Source organism: Prunus mume, linkage group LG4 (assembly GCF_029339155.1).
Source record: "Prunus mume cultivar Tortuosa linkage group LG4, ASM2933915v1, whole genome shotgun sequence".
NCBI lineage: Eukaryota > Viridiplantae > Streptophyta > Magnoliopsida > Rosales > Rosaceae > Prunus > Prunus mume.
In genome coordinates this window covers 25,489,171-25,503,175 of record NC_142701.1, presented here as the reverse complement: position 1 = coordinate 25,503,175, position 14,005 = coordinate 25,489,171, and the positions used below count along the sequence as shown (strand labels likewise).

The following is a 14,005-nucleotide window of genomic DNA, read 5'->3' as shown; positions in this document are numbered from 1 at the left end:
AGTAATACTATGCAGAGTTCCAACGATATTAAATGTTAACCCCATACTTCTGTCTGCGAGAGTTCATCAGATAAAAGAGATAACAGTGCTCAGAGAGGGTTTTGCAGACCTTGAACAAAATCAGCAGACAACTCGTGGACAAGGAAAATTGACTGAGTGACACCTCCTATATATATATTCCACAATTATTCTAATTCAATACACGAGGTATGAAGGAGCAGTTCAATCAATTTGAAAGGCTTGCATGATATTAATCTACACATTGCTGCACTTGAAATGAAGAACCAGATGATGCAAAGAAATGCTGTGATGATCTGTTGATTTGTAACTATAGCACATCATCAAGGGACCTTGCTAATATGCTTGAATTATTCATGCTCTAATCATAAGTGATTTGTCAATCACCAAGTGGCTAATGGAATGAACTATAAACAAAAGAATGGATTTGCTAATAAAAAATAATTTTCAATTAGCTGTCATCATTCTGCCATAACTTCTCTAGATCACTTGTAACTACTACTGATTGCAAATAAGGAAACAAACTCCCAAAAATTATACAGAGATTGTTTTCACCACTCATTTTCATTTGTTGAAGTTTCAAGGTCTCACCCTCTTGGAAATAGAGATGCAAATTCACCCATGATGGGAGGTAGTAGACTCAGAGTGACTCAACCTCAGTTCAAATTTCAGATTTAAGCACATGCACAAAACCATAGAAACATAACCATTTTGTATGATCGCCACCACGAAGACATAAATGAAATAAGCAAAGTCAATTCATAAACTAAGAAAAAGATCATAACATCAATACGACAATAAAATACGGAACAATCAAAATTTCTGCCAGACAGACTCAACATGGACAGCCATACTTGCTCGGATGTGTTGAATCCCGCTGCAAAGACTGTCTACCGTCTGTAGCCTGCTATGCTGAATTACTCTGTTGCTTTCTTACTTCTCTTAGCCGTCTTCAGCTTTGCTTCTCCGCTCTTCAACTTCTCATGTTCACTCTTCCTCTTCTCCTTCTTTCCAACAGACTCTTCACCCTTGACTGGCAAATCATCTGCTTTCTTCTTTGTAACATCTTTTTTCTTCCCCTTCGAAGACAACTCATCTTTCTTATGCTTGATAGTGGCATCATCTTCATCTACCATCTTAGCCAACTTTTTCAACTCTTTCTCAACAGGAACCTCATCATCTCCATCTTTCAACTTGACCGACTTTTTCAACTGTTTCTCATTGTTAAACTCACCCTTTTCCCCATTTAATTCAGCATCATCTTTCACCTTCGCTGATTTCTTCAACCTTTTGTCACCCTTAGACTCACCAACAACCTTTTCCTTCTTCCTCTTCTTCTTCCCCAACTCACCACTACCCGGTTCTTCATTCTCACTTTGCTTACCTTCTCCAATATCCCCATCACCAACCAATTCATCATCATCAAGCACCTCACCAGCATTGCTATCCATATACCTCACTTCATGAATTCTACCCTTCTTCTTACTCACTTTCTCACTCTTCAAACCCTTACTCTCAGACTTAACAACCTCTTTCACTTCCTCCTTAACTTCCTCATCACTCTTAGCTCCCTCAATCTTCAATGTCAAATCGGGCACGGCCTGGTAAACCGGCAATGCAAGCGACTCCAGAAACTTCAAGTGAAATGACCTCACATCCCTCCACTTCTTAGGCACAATCTCCACAATCCCATTAATCGCCGCAAGCACATTCTCCACAATCTCATCAACGCTCATCGACACCTTCGCTACCCTCACCACGCTGCACGTCCCGGTACTCAAGAACAACAAGGCCGACCCACATGCCTTGTCAACCTGCTCTTTCCAATTCTTGTGCTCCAAGTCCACAGGCACCGGAATCTTCTTCTTCTTAAAAAACTGCTTCCCCAAATACTTCGGAAGCAAAGGCACAATCCGCCTATCAGCCAAAAACATATCATAAGAATACAACAGCTTCCTCTTGGCTTCAAAGGGCACGTAATCAGTCTTGAGCTTCGAAAGCTTCAAAATTTTCGAGATGGGTATGTTCTCGGCCTTGATTTTCTTCTGGATGAAGTCCTTGGTGAGATCGGACCTTGGGTCCATCGTCGTATATCAAGCAGAGCTCAGAGAGCTGGGAATGGAGAGGATTTGGGAGAGGGACTTTGTAGGCGTTTATGCGAGCCTTTGGTGGGATTTTCTTGAGGGTGAGAACGAGATAGGCGAACTCGTCGGATTCTAAGAGATCCGGTTTCTCGGTCTGCAACTTGGAGTTTCGCCATTTGAGGAGGGCATTTACAGCTTTCCGCACGGTCTTGGTGATGGCTTTGGTGGGTTTGGTTGTGGAAGCTGTAGGAGCTGGAGTGGTCGTAGACATGGAGGCAGAGGAAGAGAATGGGGCAGAGTGCTAGGGTTTAAAGGAGAGAGAAGACAACTAGGGAAATATTGGGACTTTGGAGGTTTTAGTTTTAGGGTTTTTGGGGGAAATACGCGGCTTTGCCCCCGGCGCTCTTGTTTTTTTCACTAAATATCCCCTCTTTGAAACCAAATCACAAATGTCCCCTATAAAACCTAAGAATGGCATTTTAGACCGAAAAACTGCAAAAATCAATCAATATTATATCATATTGAAATCACAATACCCGTAAACTGACCGAAAATTGCGGTTTTAGAAATTGCACCACAATTGCCATTGCGGTTGATGAAGTTGTTAACTCGCGGTTACTGCAAACCGCAATCATATTTTAAATAATAATAAAATTGCATTTTAGTAAATGGAACATATGGACAACTTGTAAGTAATTAGTTTATTTATGCTTATGTTATTTATGCTTTCTTATTATAATAAAATGTACTAAACTTATGTTATTTTATTTGTAGATAGCATTAGTGCCAAACAACGCAACAGAGTTCAAATCCACTCACCACCACCAACACTTGAGTTCTCCTTTTGGTTTGTAACTTTAATTAACTTTGAATTAGATTTTTCCTTTGGATTATAACTTAAATTCATTTTGCATTGCATTTTCCTTTTGGTTTGTAACTTTAATTTACTTTGAATTGGATTTTTCCCCTTTGGGTTGTAACTTTAATTCATTTTGCATTGCATTTTCCTTTTGTTTGTAACTTTAAAGGATTTGGAATTGGATTTTTCTTGGGACATTTTAGAAAAAGCAAAAGGAGAGAGAAAAATTTTAAAAGAAGCAAAAATAGACAAAAATGCCCTTATTTATTTTTAGATTTCCTAAGAAGTTGAGAAAGTTAAGAGGTTGTGAAAAGTTTGGCTTTATATGAAAAAAAATTTATGTCTAAAACCTAAAAACCTATTTTTCTTTAGGTTGTGAATGCTTGAGAAGTTGAGGTTGAGGTTGTGAATTTATATGTTTGGGTTAAAGTGCTTGAACTCAAAAGGCTAATCAAAACTAGGCATAAAATGTGGAAGATTGGATTTTTATAACACAAAAAGAACTTGCGGTTTAAACCGTTAATTCACGGTAATCGACCGCTTTGCGGTTTCAAAAATCACCTTACTGCATATAGTCGATCGGTTTGCGGCTTGAGTAAAAATTCGATGTTACCAAACCGCAACCACCCCTAATAAAACCTCATTGATGCCCATATCGCCCTTGTGTCACTTTTTTTTTGTGGTTCTAAGCTCAGAAGCTCTCACTCTCACGTACTCACTCACTCACCTCTCCTTTCTTATGTTTTCTCTCTCCCTCTCACCCACATCGGCGACGCCAACTGTCACCTCCTCAGAACCCACATTGGCGACGACGACCTCACTCTCTCTCTCTCTTTCGACCGCTGTTCTCCACCTCTATCTCTCACTCTTTATCACCTATTTCAACCGATGTTCTTCCCCTCCAATTCAACAAATTTCTCAATTTTCTTATGTATTCTTGAAATCCATATACCTATAGATTGTTGATTTGAGTCTCCTAATTAATCAAGGAACATTATTTCCTTGATTAATTAAGGGATTTACTTTCCCATTTTATTTAGTTGACAAATCTTTGTATAATTAGGAGATACTATCCTAATTGATTACGGTATCTATTTCCTTGTAAAGCACTCATGTAAACTCCTATATATACCTCTTTATGGAGAAGAATAAAATTCAACCTAATACATTCAAACCATATTCATATTTTAGTATGGTATCAGAGTCATCGATCCTAGGTTGTCTCTAAACCCTTATCTCAAATTTCTCATATTCAAATCCAAAACCCTAAATCAAATTCCTCATAATTTTCCCCAAATCCAAATCCCTCAAATCTAAAGTCCTCAAATCCTCTTATCCAAATCCCTAAACACATACCCTCAAATCTTATACACATACCTCTTAAATCCAATTCCTACATCAAATTCCTCACATCAAATTCATCACCTTCTCATATCACATCTTACTTCCACTGCGATGTCAGGAACCCCTACGATTCTTCATCTTATTGTAGACTCACAGAAGCATGTGGTCAATCCTGCTGACTCGGCTACACGGACTCCTGCTTCTATCACCACCACCAAAGGTTCTACTTTTCATACGTCCTCCAAAAACTCTGCATGGATTATCAACTCAAGCGCTACGGATCACATGACATTTGATCCTGGCCAACTTATTAATCGCAAATCATCCACTCCGCCAGTGATGTCTAATGCTAATGGTACCGATTCCCTTATGGTTGAGGAGAGCTCTCTATCTCTCTCTACTTCTCTACATCTGGATTCTGCATTACTTATTCCATCTTTGGACCATAACTTGTTATCTTTTGCACAACTTACTACTACTTTGGGATGTACGGTAACATTTTGGCCGAATTATTGTGTTTTTCAAGACATCCTCACAGGAATGATGATTGGTTATGGTACTTGCGAGACAAACTCTATTACTTGGACTGGGCACCGGATAATGAGGTCAATGGTGGTCAAAATTTCACAACCAGTGTAACTCGTCACTGAGGGGGAGAGAGAAAATTTGGTTATGGCATAAACGTCTTGGGCATGCCTCGTTCGGTTATCTTAAGAAGTTGTTTCCATCATTATTTTCCAGTCTTGATGTTTCCAGCTTCCAATGTGATACGTGTGAATTGGCTAAGAGTCATCGTGTCCCGTTCCCATTAAGTTCAAATCAGAGTTTGGTTCCGTTTTCCCTTGTTCATTCTAATGTTTGGGGACTTGCTAAAATTGCCACTCCAGCAAGGGTGCAATGGTTTGTTACGTTTATAGATGATTGCACACGCATGACTTGGGTTTCCCTTCTCAAAACAAAAGGGGAAGTTAGTTCTGTTTCTTTATCAAATGGTGGAGACTCAGTTTCAAGCCAGAATTCAGTGTTATTCGTTCTAACAATGGCGGAGAATTTCTTAAAGCTCATGATCTTATGGCATCATACATCAAAGGCATCATACATCAAAGCTCATGCCCTTACACTCCCCAACAGAATGGGGTGGCTGAAAGAAAGAACATACACTTATTGGAAGTTGTTTGTGCCTCTCTCTTTGGTGCTAATATGCCACGATCATTTCAGGGCGAAGCCGTCATCTTTGCAGTATACCTTATCAATCGGATTCCCTCTAGTATCCTAAATTTTCAAACACCACTTTAAACACTTCACCACCATATCCAAACACCTTCCACCCCAAACCTGGAACTCCAAATTTTTGGTTGTGTTGTATTTGTCCACTTACATGATCACTAACGAAGCAAATTGGATCCCCGAGCAGTGAAAAAGTGCTTTTCATTAGTTATGCAACTCTTCAGAAAGGATACCGGTGTTATTCATCCCTTAGTTAGAAAGTCTATACTTCTATGGATGTTGTGTTCTGGGAAAACAACATATTATTTTTCAGTTGCACATGAGGAGCATTGCGACACCAACACATCTCAAATTTTTAATTTTTTTTCCTCCAACAATGTCCTAGCCTGAAAATGATCGATCTCATGTTGAAAGTGACGGCCGCCATGCGACTACTGAAAACAACGATCCGCGACCTAATAACGACGGTCGCTTATGACTCGCCATAAACCAACCGGTCGCGCTTGGAAGCAACCGTTCGCTGCTCGAAAACCAGCATCAACCTAATATGTCATCTCCTTGCTGTCCAACTCAAGAAGAGGAAACTAATGAGATTTTGCCCACTCCGGAGACTTCTTGACTCGGTACCACACCAATCACATTGAGGATGTTATTGGTAACATCTTGTCCTGAAACTGATAACATTAATGAAATTTCCCATGATAATTTGATTTTAGAAGGCACAAAGCCTGCATATCATATTCCAAAAAGGAAGAACCGTGGCAAACCTCCAGTACACTACGAAGCAAATCTTAATGCCAAAGGAAAATATCTCATCAACAATTATGTATCCATTAGCAGGTTATCAAAGTCACGGGTATACTTTGTGAAACAGTTGGCCGATATACCTGTTTCCAATAGTGTAACTAAAGCACTAGAAAACCCAAAATGGAAAGAAGCCATGAATGAAGAAATGCGTGCTCTCCAGAAGAATGGCACATGGGAACTCGTGTCATTACCTTATGGAAAAAAAGACAGTGGGATGCAGGTGGATTTATATTGTGAAACTCAAAGCAAATGGATCCATTAAAATATATAAAGTTAGATTGGTGGCGAAGGGGTACACACAAAGATATGGGATAGACTATCAAGATACCGTTGCTCCAGTAGTCAAGATTAAAACTATCAGAGTTCTTCTGTCTCTAGCAGCAAATCTCGATTGGCCATTACATCAGTTTGATGTATAAAAAATACATTCTTACATGGAGACTTGGAAGAATAAGTATATATGGACTTACCACCAGGATATAACTTAGCTTGTGACAAGGAGAGTCAAGTTTGCAAGCTTAGAAATTCATTATATGGGTTAAAGCAATCCCCCAGGGCATGATTTGGCAGATTCACTAAATCCATGAAGAATTTTGGATATATACAGAGTAATGCATATCACATTTTATTCTTGAAAAGTGATGAAAGAAGACTTACTGCATTGATTGTTTATGTGGATGACATAGTCATAACTGGAAACGACACAGGAGAGCAACTGAAACTGCAAAAGTATTTGTCTCAGGAATTTGAGATGAAAGATTTAGGTCTATCTAAAGTACTTTCTAGAAATTAAAGTAACCAGGTCCACAACTGGTATATTTCTATCTCAAAGGAAGTACATATTAGATCTGCTCATTAAAACAAGGAATGCTTGGATGCAAACCTGTTGATACACACATCGAGATGAATCACGAGTTATGTGAAGGCATGGATTAAGAACCAATCAATAAGGAACAGTACCAACGCTTTGTTGGAAGGTTGATATATTTAGCCTACACATGACTAGATATTGCATATGTTGTGAGTGTGGTTAGTCAGTTTATGCATTCACCTAGTGTGTCCCATAGGAATGCAGTTGATCGGATCTTAAGATATGTAAAGTCAGCACCTGGAAAAGGATTAATGTTCTCAAAAAATGGAGATCTCGAAGTTGTTGGATATACAGATCTGATTGGGCTGGCTTTATTACTGATAGACGCTCTACTTCAAGTTACTTGACCTTCGTGGGAGGTAACCTAGTCACTTGGCGGAGTAAAAAACAAAATGTGGTTTCTTAGTCTAGTGCAGAAGCAGAGTATCGAGGAATAGCTCACGGAGTTTGTGAACTACGTGGATCAAAGACCATCAATGAATTGGTTTCAAGCCAGGAAAACCAGTGGAGTTACATTGTGATAACAAATCAACCATTGACATTGCCCATAATCCAGTTCAACATGATCAAACCAAACATGTTAAAATGGATAGACATTTTATCAAAGAGAAGATTGAGAAGAAGATCATCCGCTTAACATTCGTAAAATCAGAAGATCAACTAGCAGATATCTTAACAAAAGCTGTTTGTGGCAGAGTATTTCATGACTCACTTACCAAGTTGGGCATTGGTGACATATATGCACCAACTTGAGGAGGAGTGCTGACACGGGAGTCTCCTAATTAATCAAGAAGATTTATCTCCTTGATTAATTAAGGGATTTACTTTCCCATTTTATTTAGTTGACAAATCTTTGTATAATTATGAGATACTATCCTAATTGATTACTGTATCTATTTCCTTGCACTCATGTAAACTCCTATATATATACCTCATTATGGAGAAGAATAAAATTCAACCTAATACATTCAAACCATATTCATATTTTAGCAGAGATGACGTCCCAGGTACCCAGCTCAGCTTTTCGCCTTTACTTTCATACCTCTTTGTTATTTCTTCTACTTGTTTCAATTTCATATAGTGGTCTAGAAAATTGCTCAAAATCCAAATTCTTGGTACATCGTTTTATTTATCATGCTTAGTTGCTTGTTCTAAATATATGGTTCTATTTGTTTGGTTAGGCTGAGTTGATGAGTGCATGAAAAAAAGGGCCTACAGCAAGTGTTCGATGAATCACCTTAATGAGCGCACTATGGTTTTATTTGAGATACAAACCAATTGGGACAATTCTCATGGTATATACTTAAAGTTGAACTTCTAGGAGGACCCAATGAACCCATCTAAATGGAAGGAAGAACATGTGAGTTTTATTATAATTTGTTTACGAAGATGTCTTTACAGTGCATAATGGGTTTTGTTAGATCACCGTTGACATTAGTTTGATTACCTTTTAATAATGCTTGAGAAATGTCCTTGTTTTTACATGAAGACTTACACAAGTGCCATACTATGTCAATTTATAGTGAATGGATACTTGGTTGTGTCATTTGAATTTGGAATTCTATTAGATTTATTTTCTTATTTTTCTGCTTTTGTGTCATGTCTTGAGTTTCTTTTGTTTGGACATCGTCATTTAACATTGTTTTGTGTCATTGTGAAATTGAGAAATAAAGTTCATGTTATTATTTTGCAGGAATTCTAAGGGCTATGGTATGGCAAAAAAGTATGTGTGCAAACAAAAGAAACATAGAAAGGGTCTGATGTTGCTACTTCACATGGCCAGGTTTTGCTACTGCTTCCTCTTCCTCATTTACCTAAAAGAAAGGGTCTATATCTCTAGCATTTGCATCCAAATGTCCATTGACATGCCCTGCAGTACTAGCTAGCACTACTGCCTCTGTTGTATGTGGTCCCCTGATTTGGTTTCTTTGACCCATGTGATGCTTTCAGATCCCTAGATCCAACTCCAATGGCTATTTTTTATTAAGTCATAATTTACTGCCTATAATTAGGACTTGCGGTTTGAAGTTTTTAATTTGGAACAATTCATGTATGCTATTAAAACATAAATGGTGCAAAGCCAATGCCGAGAATAGAAAAAAAATAAGCAATATGATCATAAATGTCCATGTAGATGTGTGCTGATCAAGCTTGAGCAGTAAGGCCTTTCATCTTGTGGTTAGTAGGTTTGCTTTTCTTCGTCCATTAGATGTTTTCCAATTCTAAGGTGATATGATACTCTTCCTCTTGGCATTATTCTCATGGCTGTGAAATTTGAGTTTGCAATGAATGGCTATATCAATCTAAAAGATTAATTTTGTGTAGAAATTGAATGAAAGTAAATTGTACTGCATACCTCTGTGGTGTCTATGTTCTGGAGTTAATATTGTTGATCAATGATCAAACTCTTTCATAATTCTTTCGTTGATTAATATTTTGTTCTCTCATTGTTCTGGAGTTAACTTGATTGAGTTGTCATGCATTGCTTGAAATTTTGGATACCATGTGAGTTATAAGTTGCAAATGAAATCGAGATGAAAAACAATGAACTCTATTTTCATAAGAAACTTAGTCTGCTTTGAGTTTAAGTTTGTCTTTTCTTGATACGTAAGTAGGAGATTTTAAATTGGGCTTGTTTGTGCTTTTATGCATCTGCATATATAGCAATAAAAGGAAAGTGATGGTTCCAATAGAGCAGATCAAAGATGTACCTCATTAATACCAATTTGTCTTTTGTATTACTATGTATATACATATTGACATTGCTTTATTTTGTTTCTATTGTAGAGGAAGATGATGGATGAATTTGAGAAGGTGAAGCAACAATTGGTAGAGTATGAGATCCTGTCACGGCCCATATCCCAAAAGCTTGATCTCTAGTGATTTGAAACCCTAACTCAAGTCTTGAGATAATTGACCCTTTTTTTTTCATGACAGTTGGACCTAGATTTTTGGCTTCTAGAAGATTGTTGTCATTGAGAACCTTCATCAATTTGGAGTGGGACAACTTTCCATTCAGTTGCAAGAAGAGTACTATAGTTATAAGGAAAAAAAACATGTAATTGAAGAACTATTTGTGTATCAGACAGACCATGTAATTATTAGTCCTCATGGAATGAAATTGAGTTCAATTTACTTGAGAAATTTCAGTCTTGAATCTGTTGTTTTTATATATTCGCAAGCGTATGTAATTGAAAAATACTTTTATTTATATTATACATTGAAGAGAGCGCATTATATACATTATGTGTATATAGCTCCTTCTTGCCTTTGTATTGCAACTGTATTGCTCACGTATAACCTTTTTTTTTCAAGTCTGTGTTGGAATGAAATTAATGGGGGAGTATGGAATTTTTGTATTGATATTGTATATCCCTTTATTGCTTGTGTATTGCTATTATATTGCCCCCGTATATCCAATTTTTTCAAGTCTGTGTTGGGATAAAATTATAGTGGGATTATGGAGTTTTGGTATTGCCATTGGATAGCCCTTTATTGCTTAGGTGTTGCTATTGAATTGCTCCCATATATCCTTTTTTCAAGTAGATTTGGAACACATGCTTAAAAAATAGGTTATACGGGGGCAATACAATGGCAATACTAAAGCAAAAGAGGGATATACAATGGCAATACCAAAACAAAAAATTTACATCTCCTCTTGGTCAGGAATTTTAACACATTTTATATCTATCAACAAAATTCCAGGACATCTCCTCTTAAACCCGAATTTAAGCTAAAAGTTAGAATTTCCTCCCCAAAAAAAGCCGCCACTTGAAACAAGACAATCTTCCATCTATATAAAACGGATCAAAAATGCATATTATAAGCAAATCATTCAATCAAAAATCATTAAATGTGTGGCATCCACAGTAATGACTACCGCATCGAAGATTGAAACTGTTCAGCTAGCAACAATAAATTAGATTTAGATCGCCCATTTGATTGCCCAACATACTACAATAAATGGAGCATACCGGTTGGATCCACTTCCCTAGCAAGTTTGATAAGCATAAGATATGGCTATATATTGGTTGGCTGGAGATATTGCTAGTATTATGCTATTGGCAAAGTTTGATACATAAATGACTGAAATGAATAATTTGAAGCTATTGAAATAAATGTTTAAATATCAATCACAAATTAGAATAAAACAAAAACAAAAACAGAAGTTAGAGCATTATAATAATGGAAATTGGTATGTAGTTGGGGTGTTAAATTAGAGCATTATAATACAGATATAATACAAGACCAAAAGAGGGGCAATCAATAGGCAATAAAATTGGAAAACAGGACAGATGTCTTGCTGGGAAATTAGCAAAAGTGGAATTTAGGTAAATGAAAATATTGAAAATATTAAAAATAGGGAAATTCCAAATGAATAGCAAGATCAAAACAATATGCAAGAGATATATCAGCAATATCAGTACAATGGAGTTGCAATAGACACCCGATTTGCAATACATAAGTAGTATAAGGATTACTATTCACAAATGAGTGTGGTGACAGACAAAAAAATTCCTTATACCTCCCAGAATTTGTCCATCCCATTTCCATATCTCATACTTTCTCTCCATTCTCTCCATAATCTTTTGTTTTCTGATAACATTCTGTTTTGTTTGTATTCTTTCATGTGGTATCAGAGCATCATTAACATGTTTAGGGTTCGGTCTTGCTACTTTGTTGAATCCTTTACGTGATCAAGAAGAAAACTTATGAAAGCATGCTAATAACGTCGCTAATGTTTTTTCTAATCCTATATTTGCATCCGCGTGTTTTTCGTAATGTAATTTGTTTAAATGACATGAGAAAATTAGGAATTAATTCACATGTTTTTAAGTTTTGGTTTTTCTATCTTGTTGTTGAACTAATCATTCAGGAATTATCTTCAGAGGTTTCAAATTATGATGTTGGTTTCTTACGGTTAATATCCACATTACTGTTATTTCATTGAGCATTTATGAGTTTTATAAGTATTCTTACAGGTTTCTCATAAAGGCTAGAAGTCCTAATTTGATATATCACTTAAGTGATTTCACAGACAAATCGCAATCACAAAAGAGTGAATACATCACTTTTAAGGAGGTTTGCAAGTCCAAGTCTCAATCACAAAACAGTTGTTGAGACCCAAAAAATACATGGTTGGGCCCGAATAAATTATCGGCCCAAAACAACGATCCATTAGGAAAAAAAAAAGCGTAAAGCAGAGTGCACCGAAACCTACCATATGCAAATTACAATGCACGTGCCACGCTAAATTCGCTCAGGGTTGAGATAAAATATACTGTGTTTATAGGCCCATGCAAAAATAAGCATCGCAGGGCGATAAATTAAAACATGCCAAGCAATGTGCCATGCCAAGCACGAAATCATTATCGCACACCCAATCACGCTACAAGCCTAAGTGGGCCCAAGCCACTCAAAAAGGGGCTTGCTTGAGTGGGTTGTGGTATGGACGGTGATAAATCAACATGAGACCCATTGATGGGCCGAGAAATGGAAAGTCTCGGGTTGCTTGGGAGCCTCGAGACTCAAGCTCATTTCTTATGCCCAAACATGTGGATAAGTACAAGAGATAAAAGTAGCCCAAAAGCCCAAGCAAAATAACCTAACCAAGAGATAACCCAACCAAAAAAATAAGCCCAAATCAAGAGGCCCAATGTTTCACAAAAGGCCCATTTGCTTAGGAAGTCATCTTGGCCCTTAGAAAAACCCAAAATAGCCCACAAAAGCTTCAGCTCTTTTGAAAAACAGAGAACACGTGAAGGAGGAGGTTGGCAGGCTCATCAAGCAAAGTGCTAGGAGCAAGTTCCAAACCGAGACGCAAGGAACCAAGGAATCTTGGCTGCACCTGTCAAAGCACCCCTTGGACCAGCATATATTTTCACTTCCTTTCCTTCATCAGATTCAAGGCAAGGGGAAGGAAAAAGAAAAAAACAGTAACCAAGAATGGAAACTCTCAGCAGCTGGAAAAGGGACATTGAGCTCCCAAATCCCTAAATTCAAGCAAATAAACAGAGGCAATTTTTGTCAAGATAGGGAAGTCATAGAAGATGAGGAGAAAGGAGGAAAAGGCTTAGCCAAAATAAGTAGAAGCCATTAGGGTTTCTTAAGAATGGTGATTTCCAGCTATAAATTGAGGTTTCCCCTACCCAACAGAGGCAACTTCGAAATTCAGGGAGCAAGCTTTCTCTCTAAACTTGCAAAAATTTAACTACCTCGTGCACTGTTCATCTTCTCCTCCAATTTGTTTTTCTGCAGAAAGAACTCTGCCTTTCTTTCCCAGCCAAAATCCCTCACAAAACACCTCATTCCTTACCTTAGTACTTCCTTTTCTCATAAACCAAGCCTAATCTCTCTCTCTTAGTGCTAAACTTATGTTGGTTTTGCTCCCATGCCATATGTCCACCCATGCTGAGCTAAAAGACTATCTGAAAGCATGCCAAAATTATCTGTAAGCCACCATTATTCTGATCCGTGAAGAGAGCCAGAATATCTCCTAAGATTTTTCTACTCTTTCGAGGTATTTTGGGGCTTAATCTTCGAACCTAGGCAAAGGGGACAGTCTCCTCATCCGCCCTTTTACAACCTTGAACCCATTAGCTGCAGGGAAGAAAAAGTCCCCACAACAGTGTATATATCATTTCAGAGACAAATCATAAGCACAAAACAGTGTATCCAAGTCCAAGAGCTTGACAACCATAGGAAATAGTTAATAAATTTCATTCAATCACATAAACAACAAGCCACAACAGAAAATCAATATCAAAACTCACCACAGTGTAGATCGACGACTAA

The 14,005-nt window shown here is 37.5% G+C and overlaps 1 pseudogene across 1 annotated transcript; it reads right to left on the bottom strand.

Annotated features, from left to right (window-relative positions):
* Positions 1-664: 664 nt before the first annotated feature.
* LOC103328773 (uncharacterized) lies at positions 665-2,504 on the bottom strand (annotated as a pseudogene). The gene has a single exon (XR_016126031.1). The product of XR_016126031.1 is annotated as an uncharacterized LOC103328773 (transcript).
* Between the last annotated feature and the right edge of the window lie 11,501 nt (positions 2,505-14,005).